The 19,946-nt window shown below is 46.6% G+C and overlaps 1 protein-coding gene and 1 long non-coding RNA gene across 2 annotated transcripts in view; one reads left to right on the top strand and one right to left on the bottom strand.

Moving 5' to 3' along the window:
* The window catches only part of LOC129603091 (uncharacterized), a 506,300-nt gene that overhangs the window by 67,397 nt on the left and 418,957 nt on the right, over nucleotides 1–19,946 (bottom strand). The gene's annotated exons all lie outside the window — the stretch shown is intronic.
* Nucleotides 3,876–4,684, top strand: LOC114846575 (uncharacterized). Its single transcript, XR_003784054.3, has 4 exons — nucleotides 3,876–3,935; nucleotides 4,010–4,129; nucleotides 4,220–4,254; nucleotides 4,357–4,684. It is a non-coding gene; the product is annotated as an uncharacterized LOC114846575 (long non-coding RNA).

Here is a 19,946-nt window from a genome sequence, read left to right as displayed (position 1 = left end):
ACCTGTCTTGACCTCTGTTGTGGTCCTGTCACGCCCAACTCTAGCCCAGTCAAGCCAAGCTTCTGCCCCATTGAGCTCCGCTGCCGCCCAGCCAAACCAGGTCGCCATTCTTGCCCCTGTTGGCTCCAGAGAGGACGCCATTCTTGCCCCTGTTGGCTCCCGAGAGGACGCCAGTCTTGCCCCTGTTGGCTCCAGAGAGGATGCCAGTCTTGCCCCTGTTGGCTCCAGAGAGGACGCCAGTCTTGCCCCTGTTGGCTCCAGAGAGGACGCCAGTCTTGCCCCTGTCGACCCTGAAGCGGTCGTTCCAGCTCCCGTCGACCCTGAAGCGGTCTTTCCAGCTCCCGTCGACCCTGAAGCGGTCGTTCCAGCTCCCGTCGACCGTGAAGCGGTCGTTCCAGCTCCCGTCGACCCTGAAGAGGTTCCCGTCGGCTCCTGTGAGGACGCTGTTTTAGTTTCTGTTCCTGCCGGCTCCTGCGAGGACGCTGTTTTAGTTTCTGTTCCTGTCGGCTCCTGCAAGGACGCCGTTTTAGTTTCTGTTCCTGTCGGCTCCTGCGAGGACGCTGTTTTAGTTCCTGTCGGCCTCGGAGAGCCCGCCCCTGCCGTAGTTTCCGCTGACCTCCAGGAGGAGGTCGCCCCTGCCGCAGTTTCCGCCGACCTCCAGGAGGAGGTTGCACCAGCTCCAGCCGACCTCCAGGAGGAGGTCGCGCCTGTCGCAATTCCTGCCGCAGTTTCCGCCGACCTCCAGGAGGAGGTTGCACCAGCTCCAGCCGACCTCCAGGAGGGGGTCGCGCCTGTCGCAATTCCTGCTGCAGTTTCCGCCGACCTCCAGGAGGAGGTTGCACCAGCTCCAGCCGACCTCCAGGAGGGGGTCGCGCCTGTCGCAATTCCTGCTGCAGTTCCCGCCGACCTCCAGGAGGGGGTTGCACCAGCTCCAGCCGACCTCCAGGAGGAGGTTGCACCAGCTCCAGCCGACCTCCAGGAGGGGGTCGCGCCTGCCGCAACTCCCACTGCGGTTCCCGCCGACCTCCAGGAGGAGGGCGCGCCTGCCGCAATGCCTGCTGCGGCTTCCGACACCCCCAGGAGGGTGTCGCGCCCGCTGCAGTTCCTGCCGGCCTCCAGGAGGAGGTCGTTCCTGTTGCAGCCTCCGCTGCAGTTCCTGTCGGCCTCCAGGAGGCGGTCGTTCCTGCTGCAGTTCCTAGTGGTCCTGCAGAGACTTTTGTTTTCGTTTCTTTGTGCACAGGAGCCATTCTGGGAGGTGCAGGAGGTACCTCTGCACCGGCCGCCAGTGGTCCGGCCACGCTTGCAGAGGCAGCTCCTGGTGGTCCGACGTCTGCCATGCTGACCCCGGTTTCTGGTGATCCGGCACAAACCACGTCTGCCTCAGCTCGGTTCCCGGTTCCTAGTGGCCCGGCTCCGGCCACGCCTGCATCGGTTCCTGGTGGCCCGGCTCAGGCCACGCCTGCATCGGTTCCTGGTGGCTCGGCACCGGCCACGCCTGCATCGGTTCCTGGTGGCTCGGCTCCGGCCACGCCTGCATCGGTTCCTGGTGGCTCGGCTCCGGCCACGCCTGCATCGGTTCCTGGTGGCTCGGCTCCGGCCACGCCTGCATCAGTTCCTGGTGGCTCGGCTCCGGCCACGCCTGCATCGGTTCCTGGTGGCTCGGCTCCGGCCACGCCTGCATCGGTTTCTGGTGGCTCGGCTCCGGCCACGTCTCCATGTTTGTCTTCGTCTCTGGTTCCGGCTTCGTCTTCACATCAGGCACGAAGCCTGATTATTATGAGGAGTCACAAGCGGAGTCAGCCTGTGCTCCAGTCTGCGTCAGCCCCTGTGCTGGAGCCAACAGGGGCAGGAATGGCGACCTGGTTTGTCCTGTTTTTGCCTGCCGCCTTGGTTTATACCAAATAAACCTGGTTCATTATCAGTCTGTCTCCTGAGCTGTGCGTTTGGGTCCCTCACTCCTGTCCACTCCCTGCGAGTCCTGACAACCTCATTCACTCGACCTTCACTAGTCTTTCAATGTTACCACGCATGTACCTTTCGCCATGCTTCCTTTTGTATTTTCGTGTTCCTAGTGTTTTTTGTCGTGTATTTCATGTTCCGACCTTGTTAGAGATTTCACACGGACTCAACTTTATGCACAAATTAACACATGAATTTATTACATAGAATGAAATAATACAATCACAGAATAATCGTGAGAGAGGTGGTGGCCAAATTCACCCGCTTGTTCTTCTGCAGAAAGAACTGAGAGGTCGAAAAAGGTCAGCTGGGTGTTGTCAGGCTTCGGCAGAAGTTGGACCCACCTGCACAGTGCAGACGAGGTGTTCGGTAAATAAACAGCGTTTATTGTTCAGGCGTAGTCAGGCAATCCAGGTCATACACATCAAGTCTCAGTTTTCAGGCACAAAAAGGAGCGGGCAAGATCGGATCCAGAAGACATGCAAGGGTTTGGTACACAAGTGAGCTCAGCAGAGGTACAGATTAGGAGTAGACAAAATCGTGGTCAGACAGTCGGGAACGTTACCAAGATCTCCAGGCGTAGGTACAGACAGGGTGTAGGCAAGAATCGGCGGTCAGGTTCAGACAGGATCGTGCAACAAGGTAGCTATACTGGAAACGCTGGAAAGTGGTCGGGGAACTCAACAATCTGGCAACTGGTGTGCGTAACTAGGACCGGGAGGTGAAGCGGGAACTGACATAATGTGACCAGAAACGGAAGTACTAAAAAGTAAAACAGAAAACTGGAACCAAACATGACAGCTAAATGAAAACCTTATTGCAGGACAGAAACACAAAGCACAAAAACAAACTGGTGAACATCCAGGAAACTGACAAAGACAGTGCACAAACTATGGCTTTAAGTACAAACTAATACAGGTGAACCCAATAAACTAATTACAGGAAATGATGTCACAAACAACAAACCAAGGAGACACAAAACCAAAAAGACGCCCCCTGGTGGGGTGGAAGACACGTCATAACAGCAGTTTGTTTTAGCTTTGGGGTGATAGCTGCTGTTTTGATGTGTGGAAACAATTTTCAAAAGACTTAGAAGATTTAACCGGGGCTGTAGGAAGAAAACATATCAGGAAACATATGGCACTTATCGAAATGTGATAATATATTGTCATGTTGGCAGATTATTTAACTTTCTTCAGCTCTGTCACATTTGATGTACAGTATATGTTGTAAAAACAATCATGGCACATGATGATGGAAGATGCAACTTGAACACACACAGACAAAGCATTTGTCTCTCACACACACACACACACACACACACACACACACACACACACACACACACACACACACACCTACAATGCCAGAAATTAGGGCTTGGCGTTCATAGGGGTCCACATGTACATTTAACCTGAAGATTCAAATTGTACCATCCCAGCAGTGGATTTAATGAGATGAGTGCATGCAGCAATGTCTACTCATATTCACGATAGAAACAAAGAAATAATTGGTTGCCATAACTTTGTGCTGGGGCAGTGGCAACCAGTTGACAATAAAATAGGTAAAAATTGCAGGAACATCAACAACCTCTGATTTCATCACGTCGGACGTTCATGACTTGTTGTACATTTCTAAACTTGTACTGATCCCCACTGGTTTTAATGGTAACATGAATGTGGCCAGTTCAAAAGGCTCCACCTCTAAAGTAGACAGTTCCTTCCTGGAGCAAAGTTATATTACAGACACTGCAGAGCTACGACCAGTCGCACCATGAAGACCTTCACCTGGATCAATACTGTCGTTATCTGCAGCATCAGTAAGTAAGTAAGTTTGACACTAACTTTTCTGATCTTCTTCATCATGAAAAAATATTTAAAATTTATTATCAAACAAGACAGCCATTTATTAATGTTCCTTCATTTTGTAAACAGACAGTGAGGAAACTCAGGACGACTTGGACACAGAGTCTCATAGTAGGACTGTCTGTCAGTTTTTGTGTTGATTTGTTTGTTTGCATATAAATGCAGTTTAATTGTGTTTAATTTAGCAGAGTGTAATAAAACTGATGGAACAACATATGTGATGAGCTGGATCCTCGGTGGTCTGACTGTTTTCCTTCTCGTGGTCGTTACTGGTCTGGTTGTTTCACGCATAAAACTTCAAGCAGGTACTTAATGACAACAGCTGTTCCTCTCTTGCATTTGGTTTATTTTTTACATCTTATCTAATATTATGTCAATGATGTTTTGTTGTTTAGCTTTGAATGAGGGACAGAAAAAACATCAGCAGGAGGTGATTTAGTCTTTATTTTACTCCATTTATTTAACCACGTGTCCTGTCATTGGTTCATGCTTCCACTTGGTGAGATCAGTGACTAATTACTCCTTTCTACAGAATCCAGCCTCTGATGAACTGAACTACGCAGCAGTGAATTTCCGTCAAAAAGAAAGACGAAGAGAAGTGGAGCCGAACGTTGTGTATTCTGCTACTAGATAGACTGAAGAAGCAACAAACACAGGTCAGAGCAAACTGAGGACTGATTTATAACAAGCTGCAAATGAACTGTGACCGATGCTCATGAGAATCTGTAATTTTTTTGTCAAAACAAACCTAGTATCATATTTTATTCTCTATTTGTTTTTGTGACGATAGAAATTAAAGTATTTACAACATTTCTACATGTACTAGAGTAGGAATAACTATGAACCAGCATCTATCTAGTTTTACCTGTTTATTTGTGTCTAAAATAAATACTAACACATTTTGTTCCACTGGTCTGTCTAATGCTCTGTTGTGGTTAGAAAACTGCACTGCCTGTATTAGACTCAACTACTAAACCTCCAGCTGTGTCATGTTCTCTCCAGTTGTATGACATTGTGTTAGTCATAAACACAGATCCTTAGAGAACACCTTCATGTAGACACCAGCACTAGGGGCCTAGTTTGTTTGATGGGTAGGTAGAGCCCAGTGTCAAGGGGAACAAGGGTCCTCCTCTGTTGAAAAGGTATGGTTAGAATGTGTAGTATTTGAGAATGTTGACCATTAAAAACTCTGAGCTACAACACATTTAACACATCACAGCAACATAACTACAGCAGCAGCCGCAGCTCCATTCATCTCCACTGTGATACATTCACTGTTCAATGCAGCTGATACGATGATACTAAAAACTCAGAGCTGTCACTCACTGAAAACAGAATCACATCAGAGTAGAAACAACTCAACAAGTTAGTGTCAGTAACTAATGTTATGATCAGTTGGGTTGAATGACAGGAAACAGAAATGACACGTTGGTTCAACAAGCAGCCAGAACACACACCAGCAGATCTGAGACAAGTTTACAGCTTCACAACTGAACACAAATAAAACGAACATGAACAAAAGCCAGGACACAACATGAGTCTCTACACTGATCTGATCATTGAGCTGAGACAACAGTTCACCTCCCAAACTAGCAGCAACAAGACGTTACTGCTCCACTACTAACAACCACATCACTGCTGAATCTGTCTGGAAAGGTTTAGTCATTAAAGCTCAACACGGAGCAGTTCATCACATTATTGTCATGTACCAAACTCTGGCTGTGACGTTCAGAAAGAACATTCTGTTCTTGTTCTATGAGAGCACATATGTGGAGGCTGAGTGATCTTCACATCACAATAAAATGCAGATCAATGAGTCAGAGGATGATGTTTGACTGAAAGGTTAAATGTATGTTTCAGGCTCTAGCAGCAATTTCTGCAGCTGTCTACAGTATCCAACTGCTTCACACAGATCATTATCATGCCCCTCAATAAGAAGTCCACCATCACCAGCCTGAATGACTACAGACCTGTCGCCCTGACGTCTGTGGTCATGAAGAACTTTGAGAAGCTGCTACTGAGGCATTTGAAGGGCGTCACAGACCCGCAACTGCTGGACCCCCAAGAGTCAGCTTCTTCCCCCAGGCTGTTTCTGAACTAACCTCAATACAGTGACTCAATAACTCTCACAGACATAAACATAAATATTTGTAAATAACCAAAGTTGAATATGACAAAGAAAGCTGCAGTTTATTTGTTTATTCAATTGTGTAGTTGATTATAATTAAAATTCTAATCAGACCACAGATAATTCCTTTGTTGTCATGTGCAAACTTGTCCATTAAAGCTGATTTTGATTCTGATTCTAATTCCCAAGGGGGCCTCCATGTGTGGCAGGTCACTGCTCTGCAACATATTCACGGTGGAAACACCCCAGTTGGTTGTTATATTTCTGTGCTGGGGCAGTGGGAACCAGTCGACAATAAACAAGGTCAGAAGTTCAGGAACATCAACAACCTCAGGTTTTATCGCGGTGGAGGTTCTCGACTTTATGTTGGGGTTGAATATTTTTTAAACTTGAACTGAGTCTCTGGTTTTAATGGCAACATGGATGTGGGCAGTTGAAAAGGCTCCACCTCTAAAGTAGACAATTCCTTGAACAAGAAACAACAACAAGAAAGAAATAACCCTAGTCAGAGGGGTTACATGAAAAGAATGTGTGGCGAATGGGAACGGAGAAACCCACATTCAAGCCTGACTGCGAAGCAACTAGTAGCTCAGTTCCAACATCCACAAACGGCAACTGCTATCACAACTTGAGATTGACGAGATACAACACAAATGCTACGGCAAGGGGGAGCCAGGACGCCAGGTCAGACGCCGGAAATTGGGTACGAAGCCCCAATAAGCACAGATACGCTGAGCGAGGCAGCAACTGACCTGAAAGATAAGATCATGGCGAGATTAAACAGGCAACCCCGAACCCCACTACAACGGCTAAGTGAAGTACCATCAGAAAGTCTCATGGAAGATGTGAATGCAGCATTGAGAGCGATCCTTACCACAACAATCACAGAAACCAATGAGCCGATATACGCTTCAGCATCAGTGATCCTAGAGGTGCTTGGCTATAAGAGAAACAATACCCACCATGGAAACGAAGGTTGGAGGCAAAAATCAAGGCAGCTCGGAGGGAAGTGACAGAGGCCCAGAGAGGTGCCTAAGAGGTACAGCCAGATGACCATACCTGAAGCACTCGAAACTGCCAAGCAAAGGCTAAAAGCCTTGGCCAGCCGCCTAAAGAGATACACCAGAGATAACGAAGCCGGACGAATAAACCGGCTGTTCGCAACACAACCTGCGAAAGTGTACTCTCAATGGCAGGGTAATAACAACAGAGCAGACCCACCAAGGCTGGAAACTGAACAGTACTGGAAAGGCATATGGGAAAGGGAGGCATCACACAACAGTGATGCACAGTGGCTGGTGGATCTGAGGGAAGACCACAGCAACCTCCCTGAACAGAATCCAGTGACTATCACAGTGGCAGACATCCAACATAGAGTCTCAGGTATGAAAAACTGGACAGCACCTGGCCCTGACATGATCCACGCCTACTGGCTAAAGAAGCTCACTGCAACCTATGAGCGCCTGGCAGCACAAATGAACCAGCTGCTAAGGGATGGGACTCACCCTGAATGGCTGACCGAAGGGCGAACGATCCTGATAATGAAGGATCCCACAAAGGGTACAGTCCCATCCAACTACCGGCCAATAACCTGTCTCTCCACAACATGGAAGCTCATGTCAGGCATCATCGCAGCTAAGATAAGTGGGCACATGAGTCAATACATGAGCGAAGCACAGAAGGGCATTGGTAAGGATACCAGAGGAGCCAAACACCAACTCCTGGTTGACAGAACAGTCGCCCAAGACTGCAGAATGCGACACACCAACCTGTGCACAGCCTGGATCGACTACAAGAAAGCCTATGACTCAATGCCACACACATGGATCACTGAATGCTTGGAGCTGTACAACATCCACAGAACTCTAAGGGCCTTCATTGCAAACTCGATGAGGTTGTGGAAAACCACCCTTGAAACCAATGGGAAGCCACTTGCCCAAGTATCCATCAAATGTGGCATATACCAAGGAGATGCACTGTCCCCACTGCTGTTCTGCATAGGTCTGAACCCCCTCAGCCAAATAATAAACAAGACTGGCTATGGATACCGACTCCGGAACGGGGCCACCATAAGTCACCTCCTCTACATGGATGACATCAAGCTGTACGCCAAGAGTGAGCGAGACATCGACTCGCTGATCCACACCACCAGGATCTACAGCTCGGACATCGGGATGTCATTCGGACTCGAGAAATGTGGGAGGATGGTGACAAAGAGAGGCAAGGTAATCCACACAGAAGGGGTCTCACTCCCAGAAGGAACAATAGCAGACATTGAGGACAATTACAAGTACCTTGGAATACCACAGGCAAACGGCAACCTTGAACAGGCAACAAGGAATGCGGCAACAGCCAAATACCTCCAACGAGTAAGGCAAGTCCTAAGAAGCCAGCTCAATGGCAAGAACAAATCCCGGGCAATAAACAGCTACGCCCTGCCAGTGATCAGATACCCTGCTGGAATAATAAGGTGGCCAAAGGAAGAGATACAGACCACAGATGTTAAGACACGAAAGCTCCTCACCATGCATGGAGGGTTCCACCCCAAATCCAGCACCCTGAGACTGTACGCTAGCCGCAAGGAAGGAGGCCGAGGACTAGTGAGCGTGAGAGCCACTATCCAGGATGAAACATCCAAGATCCATAAGTACATCAAGGATAAGGCCCCGACAGATGACGTGCTGAGTGAATGTCTCAGGCAGTGGAGAACAGAGGATGAGATGCTGGAAGAGGGACCATCATGGGAGGACAAGCCCTTGCACGGGATGTACCACCGGAACATAACTGAAGTGGCTGATCTCAACAAATCCTACCAATGGCTTGAAAGGGCTGGGCTGAAGGACAGCACAGAGGCACACATCCTGGCCGCACAGGAGCAGGCCCTGAGCACCAGAGCCATAGAGGCCCAGATCTACCACACCAGACAAGACCCAAGGTGTAGACTGTGCAAAGAGGCCCCAGAGACGGTCCAGCACATAACTGCAGGGTGTAAGATGCTGGCAGGGAAAGCATACATGGAACGCCATAACCAAGTGGCTGGCATAGTATACAGGAACATCTGCGCGGAGTACGGACTGGAAACCCCAAGGTCAAAGTGGGAAACACCTCCCAAGATGGTAGAGAACGAGCGAGCCAAGATCCTGTGGGACTTCCAGATCCAGACTGACAGAATGGTAATGGCGAACCAACCAGACATTGTGGTGGTGGACAAAGAACAGAGGAAAGCCGTAGTGGTGGATGTGGCAATACCAAGCGATGGCAACATCAGGAAAAAGGAACATGAGAAACTAGAGAAATACCAAGGGCTCAGAGAAGAACTGGAGAAGGCTTGGAAGGTGAAGGCCACAGTGGTGCCTGTGGTGATCGGAGCACTAGGGGCTGTGACCCCCAAACTGGAGGAGTGGCTACGACAGATCCCTGGAAAAACATCCGAAATCTCAGTCCAGAAAAGTGCAGTCCTAGGAACAGCAAGGATACTGCGCAGAACCCTCAAGCTCCCTGGCCTCTGGTAGAGGACCCGAGCTTGGAAAGTGGATGAGACCACCCGCGGAGGGTGAGAATAGAGTGTGTAATAATACTGCAGAGCTACCGACCAGTCGCACCATGAAGACCTTCATCTTCATTCCGGTTGAACCCAAGGTGTTCTCAGGCCAGACGAGAAACATAGCTCCCTCTTTACCTTGACAGACTAGTACACTGACCACATTATGCTCCGTCATTCCCTCACTGAAGGGACAAGACCTCAAGACACTTGAACTCCTTGACTTGGGGCAATCACTCTCCTCCAACACAAACCACCTTTACCCAGTGGAGAACAATGGCCTCAGTCTTGGAGGAACTAATTCTCATCCCAGCCACCTCATACTTAGCTGTAAATTGCATGCTGGAGTTCCCTGTCCGATGAAGCTAGCAGGACGCCATCCGCAAAAAGCAGAGACGCAATCATGTGATTCCTGAACCACACCTCATCCAGCTCCCAGCTGCGTCTAGAATTTCCATCCATTTTCTAAACCGCTTATTCCCTAATGCGGGGTCACGGGGGTGCTGGAGCCTAACCCAGCCGACTATGGGCGAGAGGCAGGGTACACCCTGGACGGGTCGCCAGTCCATCGCAGGGCAACACATAGACAGACAACCATTCACACACACACTCACACCTACGGGCAATGGAGAGAGTTTAAGCAACCTAATGCACGTCTTTGGACCGTGGGAGGAAGCCGGAGAACCCGGAGAGAACCCACGCAAACACGGGGAGAACGTGCAAAACGCCACACAGAAAGGCACCAGGGCCGCTTCCAGGAATCAAACCCAGAACCTTCTTGCTGTGAGGCGACAGTGCTACCCACCGTGCCGCCCCGTCTAGAATTTCTGTCAATAAAAATTAAATATGTATAAAATAAAAATATAATATTGATAAATGTACAAATGAATAAAAAAAAGAGAAAGAGCGGTTCACAAACCCCCCTATTAAAGGCAGACGACCAAGGCCAGAAACGTCGCCCGGTATGGCGCAGCCGGGACCCAGCCAGGCCCCACCCTAGAGCCAAGGTGAGGCCTGGCCACCAGGCGCTCGCATACGGTTGGAGCACCTGGTGGCCGAGGCCTATTCCCACGGGGCCCGGCCAGGCACAGCCCGAAAGAGCGACGTGGGGCCGTCCTCAAGTGGACCCACCATCCGCAGGAGGAACCGTAGGGGGCCGGTGCAAAGTGGATTGGGCAGCAGTCGAAGGCGGGAGCCTAGGCGACCCAATCCCTGGATTACCAATCTGGCTATTGGGACATGGAATGTCACGTCACTGGGGGGAAAGGAGCCTGAGCTTGTGCAGGAGGTCGAGTGGTACCAGCTAGAAATAGTCCGGCTCACCTCCACACACAGCCTGGGCTCTGGAACCCAACTCCTTGAGAGGGGCTGGACCCTCTTCTACTCTGGAGTTGCCTGCTGTGAGAGGCAGCGGGCTGGTGTGGGCTTGCTCATAGCTCCCCAGCTTAGTCGCCATGTGTTGGAGTTTTCCCCGGTGGACTTCTGTGCTAGACACAGTTTGGCCATAACAAACAACATGTTCAAACATAAGGGTGTCCATCGGTGCACATGGCACCAGGACACCCTAGGCCAGAGGTAGATGATAGACTTTGTAGTCGATTCACCTGACCTTCGGCCATGTTTTGGACAGTCGGGTAAAGAGAGGGGCTGAGCTGTCAACTAACTGATGACCACCTGGTGGTGAGTAGGATCCGCTGGCAGGATAGGAGGCTGGAACGACTTGGCAGGCCCAAACGTATTGTGTGGGTCTGTTGGGAACGCCTGGCTGAACCCTCTGTCGACCAGATTCCGCGGGAGGTTGGTCCGTTCGGAGCTGTGGACGCAGGGTCTCCGGTGCCTGTCGTGGTGGTAATCCCCACACCCGGTGGTGGACGCCGGAGGTGCTCTCTCACATCTAATGCTCAAGTGCAAAAGTGAAAATACACAGAACATTTAAAGCTCGACAAACAGTCAGACCAAGTAGTGATGATAGTGAAATGCTGTTGTTGGTAATGAAGCCTGTTTTAGTACACAATGAATAAACTGGACAACAGAGGCAAACATACGTTGTACATGTTTTCCTCCTCTGCTCTTTGTGGAAGTAACACAAACCTACTTCCACCTTTCATACTTCGCACACACAAAGCTGACAACATCCTGTCTGTTTATTTCAGGTGTAGCGCAGTTCACTTGTTTCCTTTCAGACAGACAAATGTTCATGTACATGAACAACAACAATGAACAAGACAGCGTTTTACAAACTGACCGCATGTAGCAGACTACAGCTTCTACAGATGATACTCTCATTCTGTCATTCTGTCTGATTTCAGTGGCTGTTCTTTGAGCAGAGAAGGGCTTGTGTATAAATTGAAGATTAATACACCAATGCACAGATTATGTGAGCATTTCAAGACCCTGTGCACGCAGTGTTGGAACAATAAGGAAGCAGGGTGTACAGAGTTCAAAGGGTTTTTGTTTTGAGCCTGTTTAAAAATTAACACTTGTTATTTATAAACTCAAGTTTCATTTTTACACACTGTGAGAGGAACAAGTACACGTGTTGAAAATATATTCGTGATGTTTAACTGTCAAACAGGAAGAGAGGAAGAATCTGATGTCTGTCAGGGGAGGAGTGTGATACACACTACACAGGAAGAGACAACACAGTGTGGTCTGAGCAGAATGAACTAAAGTCAAAAACTGAGGTCAAAGAAAAGGCGGCTGTGGGAACAGATCTATTGTCTTCTGACCAACGTCACCACAAGTAATATGTGTTAGCTGAGCTCTGATGCTCTTGATGTATACTGTACATCAAGTATATATACATGTATTCGCCCATGTCTTCATTCTAAAATACCAAGGCTTCATTTTCTATCATTGCTCTGTTAGTAGATGATAATCATAGGAAACTTTCTATTGTGGTGAGAACTTTGTGCAACTCAAATTAAGAGCCAAAACTGCCGAAATTCAGCAAAACATGATGAGATTAAAAATGAGAATGTTTAAAATATCGTAGACTGAATGCATACAGTATGTAGAATTAAGTATTACATCTGTGTCTACTACATCTCATAAAGGTCATGACAGTAGGTTGATACATTTGTTAATAAAAAAGTCTACTACAGTTGTTTGCCACATCTTGTTTAATAGGCCTATTTTACCACATACTAATAATTACAGTATGCAGGAGTTGAATCCTGATCACGCATAGCACTCTGTTCTGTACACCCACTTCTTACATGCACCAACTGTCACGGAACGGCAGAAAGAGGACCCAAAGGTGCAGTGCTGACACAGAAGACAGATGGAATGAGTAAAAGGATTTAATACCAGAATTGTAGACAGTCCAGGTCATACACGTGTAGGCACAAAGATTGAGGCACAGAGGGAGCAGGCTTAATCACGTCCAGTTAACAGGCAGGGTTCAGTAACAGAATCTACAGAGTACAGTACCGGTCAGGATCAGGCGAGAAACAACAGCCGGAAACACGGAACAGGGTCGAAGACGAGGTAAACTGAACAACCGATTGCTGGAAAGTGACGACACGCGTGCGACGATCTGGCGGATAACTGTGATGACTACTGGTGCTTAAATCCGGGTGGCTGATTACTTATCTGAGACAGGTGTGTGTAATGAGGACCGGGAGTAAAGCGGAAACTAACACAATGAACAGAAACCGGAAGTCCTTCAACATAAAACAGGAAATGGAAACTGGAACCAAAACATAACAACATGGATAACACTTCAGACCTTTCAAAAATACAACTGGAAACAAGACCAAAACCTGACACCAACATATGGCAGGATTGACCAGTGGCAATGTCCAGTTCTGTTTCTTATACACAACCCTTCACAACCCAGCTGTGAGGAGAGTTAATGGAGTGCTCACCAGTCACTGCAACACAACTGTGTGTGAGTAAAAGGTAATAAAGTCACAAGACTAAGCTGCGGTACCTGCTTCTAAATCAACATAGATGAAGATTCCCATCCAAATGAGTCTAGCTACATTGCTTTACTAGCTTTGCCTAACAGGATTTTGATTAATTGTACAACCAAGGCTAGGCACTGAAGAATACTGGAAAAGCATATGGCAAAAGGAGGCATTACATAACAGCAATGCCCAGTGACTGGTGGACTTGAGAGCAGAACACAGCAACCTTCCTGAACAATATATAACAATAGTCTCAGGTATGAAGAACTGGACAGCACTGGGCACTGACATGATCCATGCTACTGGTTGAAGAAGCTAACCTCACGCCATGAGCACCTGGCGGCAAAAATGAACAACCTACTAGTAGATGGAACTTACCCTGAATGGTTAACAGAAGGCCAAACAGTCCTGATCCTGAAGGACCCCCAGAAGGGTGCAGTCCCATCCAACTACAGCCCAATAACCTGCCTCTGCACAACATGGCAGCTCCTGTCAGGCATCATAGCAGCCAAGATGAGCAGGCACATGGATCAATACATGAGCAGTGCCCAGAAAGGAATTGGTAGTAACAACAGGGGGCAAAACACCAGCTACTGGTAGACAAAGCAGTCACCTGAGACTGTAAGACCAGACATACCAACCTCTGTGATACTCTGTGTCACAGAATGTGACCTCAGATGACCTGAATTATGCAGTTATTACATCTGCAGGTCCATTTCCCAAAACACCCAAACTACATTGTGGCCGCCATGTGATTCTGTTGATGTTCCTGTGTCTGACTTTTGTGGATTTTTTTTCTGAGCAAATTTAATCCATCACAGAAAAGGAACCTTATAACGGGAAAGAAATGATTTGTGGGGGAGAAGTGACTAAGATGTACAGTGAAGAGGAAGAAGCAGCCCATTGTGGTCTGGTTACAACTGAGGCCTCTGAAGTCAACGCTCTAAACATTAAACTAAGCTCTAAAACCTAATCAATATTTGTGAACATAGTCAAAAAAGAAAGAAAATCACAGGTTTTCTCATCATCACAACCCAATATCATATAGTACATCTTTAGAAAAACATAAATACGGTACGGTTTCTGTCTGGTGGTGAAGATTCAAATTGCTCCGAACCCGGGGAGACGCGTTGCTGTGAGAGAACGCGAGACTCTGCGAGAACAGCACGAGAAATTCAACAAGGCGGCGCGACACCGGTAGTAAACCACAGCGCGACAAACTATCCGCCAATTTAAATAAATAACTACCTTATTTTACGGAAAATAATCATCCACCCTACCATACTGGATAACACCGAAGAAAGTTTCGAGTACATCAACGAGTGCTTCGAGCGTCTGGTAATGGGGAAAAAGGAGACGGCTCCCAACAAGCGTTCCCCTCCGTCTGACTCACCTGAGTCACCTGGAGCTAGCTCGGCGGATAAAAACATCACGGACATCCTGGAGTCAATCGAGAAAAAAATATCAAGCTTCGACGCACGTCTGGCGCTAGTGGAACTCCTCCACAAAGAGTTTATGGCCCTCCGCGACTCCCTGGAATTTAGCCAGCAGCAGGTGATTTCTCTCGCCACCGAGAACGAGGCCCTGAAAGGAACGGTGCAGTCCCTGACGGAGGATGTGGCTGAGCTAGCGGCCGAAAATAAAAAAATAAAAGAAGGTATCATCGATCTGCAGGCCCGCAGCATGAGGGACAGCCTGGTGTTCTCGGGGATTCCAGAACAGGCGGAGGAAAACACGGAAACCACAATTAAAAACTTCATTAAACAACAGATGAAGATTCCAGCGGAAGTTGTCGACAAGATGGCGTTCCACCGTTCGCATAGACTTGGAGGAAGACGACCGGATGGCCAGCGCCCCCGACCCATCGTTGCCAAGTTTCATGACTTTAAGCAGAAGGAACTGGTTAAGAGCCGGGGCAGACAGCTGAAGGGAACCGACTACAGCGTCAACAACCAGTTCCCCAAGGAGATCCTCGACCGCCTCCGCCGACTGTTCCCCATCCGTAAGAGGTTCATGGCAGAAGGCTGCAGGGCTGTCATCAGCGTCGACAAACTGTACGTCAACGGAGAGCTCTACCGGGACCGGGAAGCAACTCCGTGGCTGTACTAGCAGGTGGTATGTAACAACAATGGTTTAATGTATAAGGTTTGTTAAAAAAATAATAGATGCAATGCAACTATGTGTTATAACTTTACATCCAGTATTCAAACTCGTTCTCTCGCAGATGTTTCATATAAATGTTTATTGTCATTCTAATGTCACTCACTCACTCACTTTGCAAAGCGCTCACCATACGTAATCACTCACTTCCCTTTCACTTTAATTTTCCTTCCCTTTACTCTTTTTCCTTCACCTACTTTTACTCCACACTGTCTACATCCTTCTTTTCTCTATTCTTCTCCCACGTAGTCAGCCAGCTATGTAGCCCTCCAGCAGCCACACACAAACATCTACTGCACAGGGGAAACACGTGCACATACATAGATAACACACAACTCAGAATACACAGGTACTTAAGGTTAGCCACACACCTAAAGTCTGTCACACTACATACACACAAGACTAGTGATCCACAGCAGTCAGGTAAGATATGACACCGCTGAAGATTGTCACTTGGAATGTACGTGGAATCAATAAGAAGGAGAAACGATTTAAAATATTTAACCATTTGAAAACCCTACAAGCAGACATTGTTTTACTACAGGAAACTCATATTCCCAAAATTATAAATTACACTCTGGCATCAGCAGAGTTCCCACATGTTGTCCCACGGTTACAATTCTAAACAAAGAGGGGTCGCCATCCTGATAAATAAAAAGATTAACTTTACGCATAACGATACCATTGTAGATCCAGAAGGGAGATATATAATCATTAATATCTTGATAGGAAACATTGAATATTGCATAGCTAATGTGTATGGCCCTAATGCTGACGACCCCTCTTTCTTTCACAGCTTCTTCACATCACTGTCTGCTCACTCTGGTTCCAAACTTATAGTAGGAGGGGACTTTAATTTAGTATTTAACCCAGAGTTGGACAGGCTAAACAAAGCTGTGAGCAACAGGAACTGGCAATCAGTACAGACCTTAAAACAGTACATGGATGATTTCGGTCTCTGTGACACATGGCGTTCTCTTCATCCTACATCCAGGGAATATACCTTTTTCTCACCAGTTCACCACTCTCACTCCCGTATAGATTATATTTTAGTAAATAACTCAGTCTTACAAGATGTCTCTGACACCAATATTCACTCTATCACAATCAGTGATCATGCACCAATGTCCATTTCGTTGATTAAGACAGCCACACCATCAACCAGGAATTGGAGGTTTAATACATCATTACTCAATGATCAAGACTTCATCAGTTATGTCAGGAGAGAATGGAAAACCTTTATAGAAATCAACGATACACCGGAAATCTCACCCTGTGTTCTTTGGGAGACTGGGAAGGCAGTTATGCGCGGTAGAATTATTTCATATTCATCACACAAGAAAAAAAAGGACATGTTACTTGAATTAGAATTAGAGCAAAAAATAAAATCTCTAGAGATTAAATATGCAGCCTTTCCAACCAATGATGTCCTAGAAGACCTAAAGAATATAAAGCTGAAATTAAATAATATAATTGATTGCAAAACTCAGTTTCAGATAGACCAATTACGCTGGGAGAACTTTGACCATGCTAATAAATGTGGTAAATTTCTAGCTAACCAATTAAAAAATAATAAAGAGAAACAAATCATCCACTCAATAACTAATAAGGAAGGCAACATTACTCGTGATCCCCATGAAATAAATGATACCTTTAAAAACTTTTACCAAGAGTTATATACGTCCCAAATAGATCCACCCACCTCAGCCATAGAGGCGTTTCTGAATAAACTAGAACTGCCAAAGCTAAATGAAGAACAATCTACAACTCTAGACTCATTGTTATCTTCTGGTCCATGCTGGCACCCAGCTTTTACAAAATGTTAGCTGAAATTAAACAACAACATTCATTACCCACAAATATGAATTCTGCCTTCATAAGCCTGCTCCAAAAACCAGGAAAAGACCCTACACTCCCATCGAGTTATGGACCAATTTCACTAATAAATGTAGATCTAAAAATAGTGTGTAAAGCACTTGCTAGAAGATTAGAAAAAATCACTCCATATATAATTCACTCTGATCAAACAGGCTTCATTAAAGGTAGACAGTCAACTAACAATATGAACAGACTAATTAATTTAATTGATTATGTCACCATCCATAAACTAGAGTCAGCCATCGTCTCCTTAGATGCAGAAAAAGCTTTCGATAGAGTAAACTGGAAGTTTCTTTTAGCCACTCTGCACAAATTCGGCATTGGGGAAACATTCATAGACTGGATCCAAATATTATACAACTCAGCAAACGCTGCAGTCAGAACAAACAACCAGATCTCACCAAGGTTTATTCTGCATAGAGGGACAAGACAGGGCTGCCCACTTTCCCCATCACTATTTGCAATATTTATTGAACCTCTAGCCACAGCAATAAGACAGCATGAAGGAATTACTGGAATATCGACCAAATCAGTAAATCATAAAATAGGTTTATATGCTGACGATGTGTTACTGTTTCTCCTGGAGCCACAGACGTCTCTTTCTACAACTATCAGCCTCATAGATGAATTCTCAGGACTTTCAGAGTACTCTATTAACTGGACCAAATCTATAGTGCTACCACTAAACCTTAAGGTGACTAACATCTCCTCTACCACACTCCATTCAGGGAACATTAAATACTTGGGCATTGAATTGTCGTCTAGGCTATCAGAGCTTATTGATCTAAACTACAATCCATTATTAAAACAAATAGAAGCCAACCTTAAAAGATGGCAGTCCTTACCCATTTCACTTATGGGAAGAATTGCCACCATAAAAATGATGATCCTGCCAAAAATTAATTACATATTTTCAATGATTCCAACTCAGCCAGCCCAGGCGTGGTTTAAGACATTAGACTCCTACATCTCACAGTTTTTGTGGAAAACCAAGCCACCACGAATTAGTTTAAAAACTCTTCAAAAATCCAGACGCTGCGGCGGCCTAGAACTACCTAACTTCCACCACTATTTTCTTGCCAATAGACTGAACCATGTCCACAAATGGATAAAACCCATGCCAGCAGACTCCTCCTGGATAGACATTGAACAAACATTTTGTGGAAATATTAAAGTTGCAGATCTGCCCTTTATCAGCACCAAAATCAAACATCATAGTTGTTACCAGAACATTAGCATAAAAGCATCTCTGCAAGCCTGGTGGGAGTTTCTTAAAATTAATGGGTTTTCGCGTACTCTTTGCCAAAACACACCTCTCTGGAACAATCCAGACATCATACAAAACAAAAAGGCAATACACTTTCCAACTTGGCATATCAAAGGGATAACACATCTGAAACATGTTTTCACAAGAGACAAGTTTACCTCTTTTGAAGAACTAGTGTCTCACTATGAAATCACTAGTGCCAATTTCTTAGAATACCAACAACTAAAGTCAATACTTAATGCAAAAAGTAAGAATACTGCCATCCACATGCAACCACCACCAGTAATAGAGCGATTTTTTGATATATCAGGGAAAAAGACAGTATCCAAAATCTATATCTTAATTTCCAATGTAGACCAGACAGTGAGCCTTCCGATCTCTAAATGGGAAGCTGATCTCAATATCACCACTAATTACACGTTCTGGAATAACATATGTTCTAATTTATTCAGAATGACAAAAAATACAAATTTACAACTAATACAATACAAAATTCTTCATAGAACTCACTATACAGGACAAAGGATGTTCCAAATGGGTCTCACAAACTCAAATATTTGCCCTCACTGTACAGATAACACAGCAGATAGATTCCTACATGCATTCTGGTCATGTTCACCTGTTCAGCAATTTTGGCAAAGAGTATGTGAACACCTGTCAACCCAGTTAAGATGTCCAATCCCAGCAGCCCCTGCACTTTGTCTTCTAGGAGATCTAAGTGGGCTTGATCTAGAGACAAACTCATCACACACACTTCGTTCTGCCCTCTGTGTCGCAAAGAAAATCATCCTCATGAACTGGAAAACTAAAAAAAATTAAGCATTACTCAATACCTGAACAGCTTGTTAGATTATACCACCTTAGACACATTGTCTGCTTCATCAAATCAATGACCAAAACTATACTCTGATTGATTCCATTTCCAGGTAAGAATGCGTGGGGCTCGGGTGCTGCGTCATGTCTGGCACAGTGGAGGGGGGGTGACTAGTGGTTGGTGGTGCCTGCCTGCCTAAGGAACCGGGACAACGGGTTGGTGGACTCTGGGCTGGCCGCATGGGTCCCCTGCGGCGGGGGTGTGGTGGCTGCTGAGACCGGCGGCCCTGTGCCGGGGTGGGACCATTTTGAGGGTTGGCGTGTGCCTGTCTCCGGGGAGCCGGAGGCGGGCCTCCCTGCCGGTGTGCGGGGGCGGACCTGGGGGTGGAGACCTGGGTGACCTGAGTCCGGGGGACTCCCTCTG

The sequence above is a fragment of the Betta splendens genome, chromosome 2 (genome assembly GCF_900634795.4).
Source record: "Betta splendens chromosome 2, fBetSpl5.4, whole genome shotgun sequence".
NCBI classification, from domain to species: Eukaryota; Metazoa; Chordata; class Actinopteri; order Anabantiformes; family Osphronemidae; genus Betta; species Betta splendens.
Note: the sequence above shows the minus strand (reverse complement) of the source record. Positions and strands in the feature narration are given on the sequence as shown.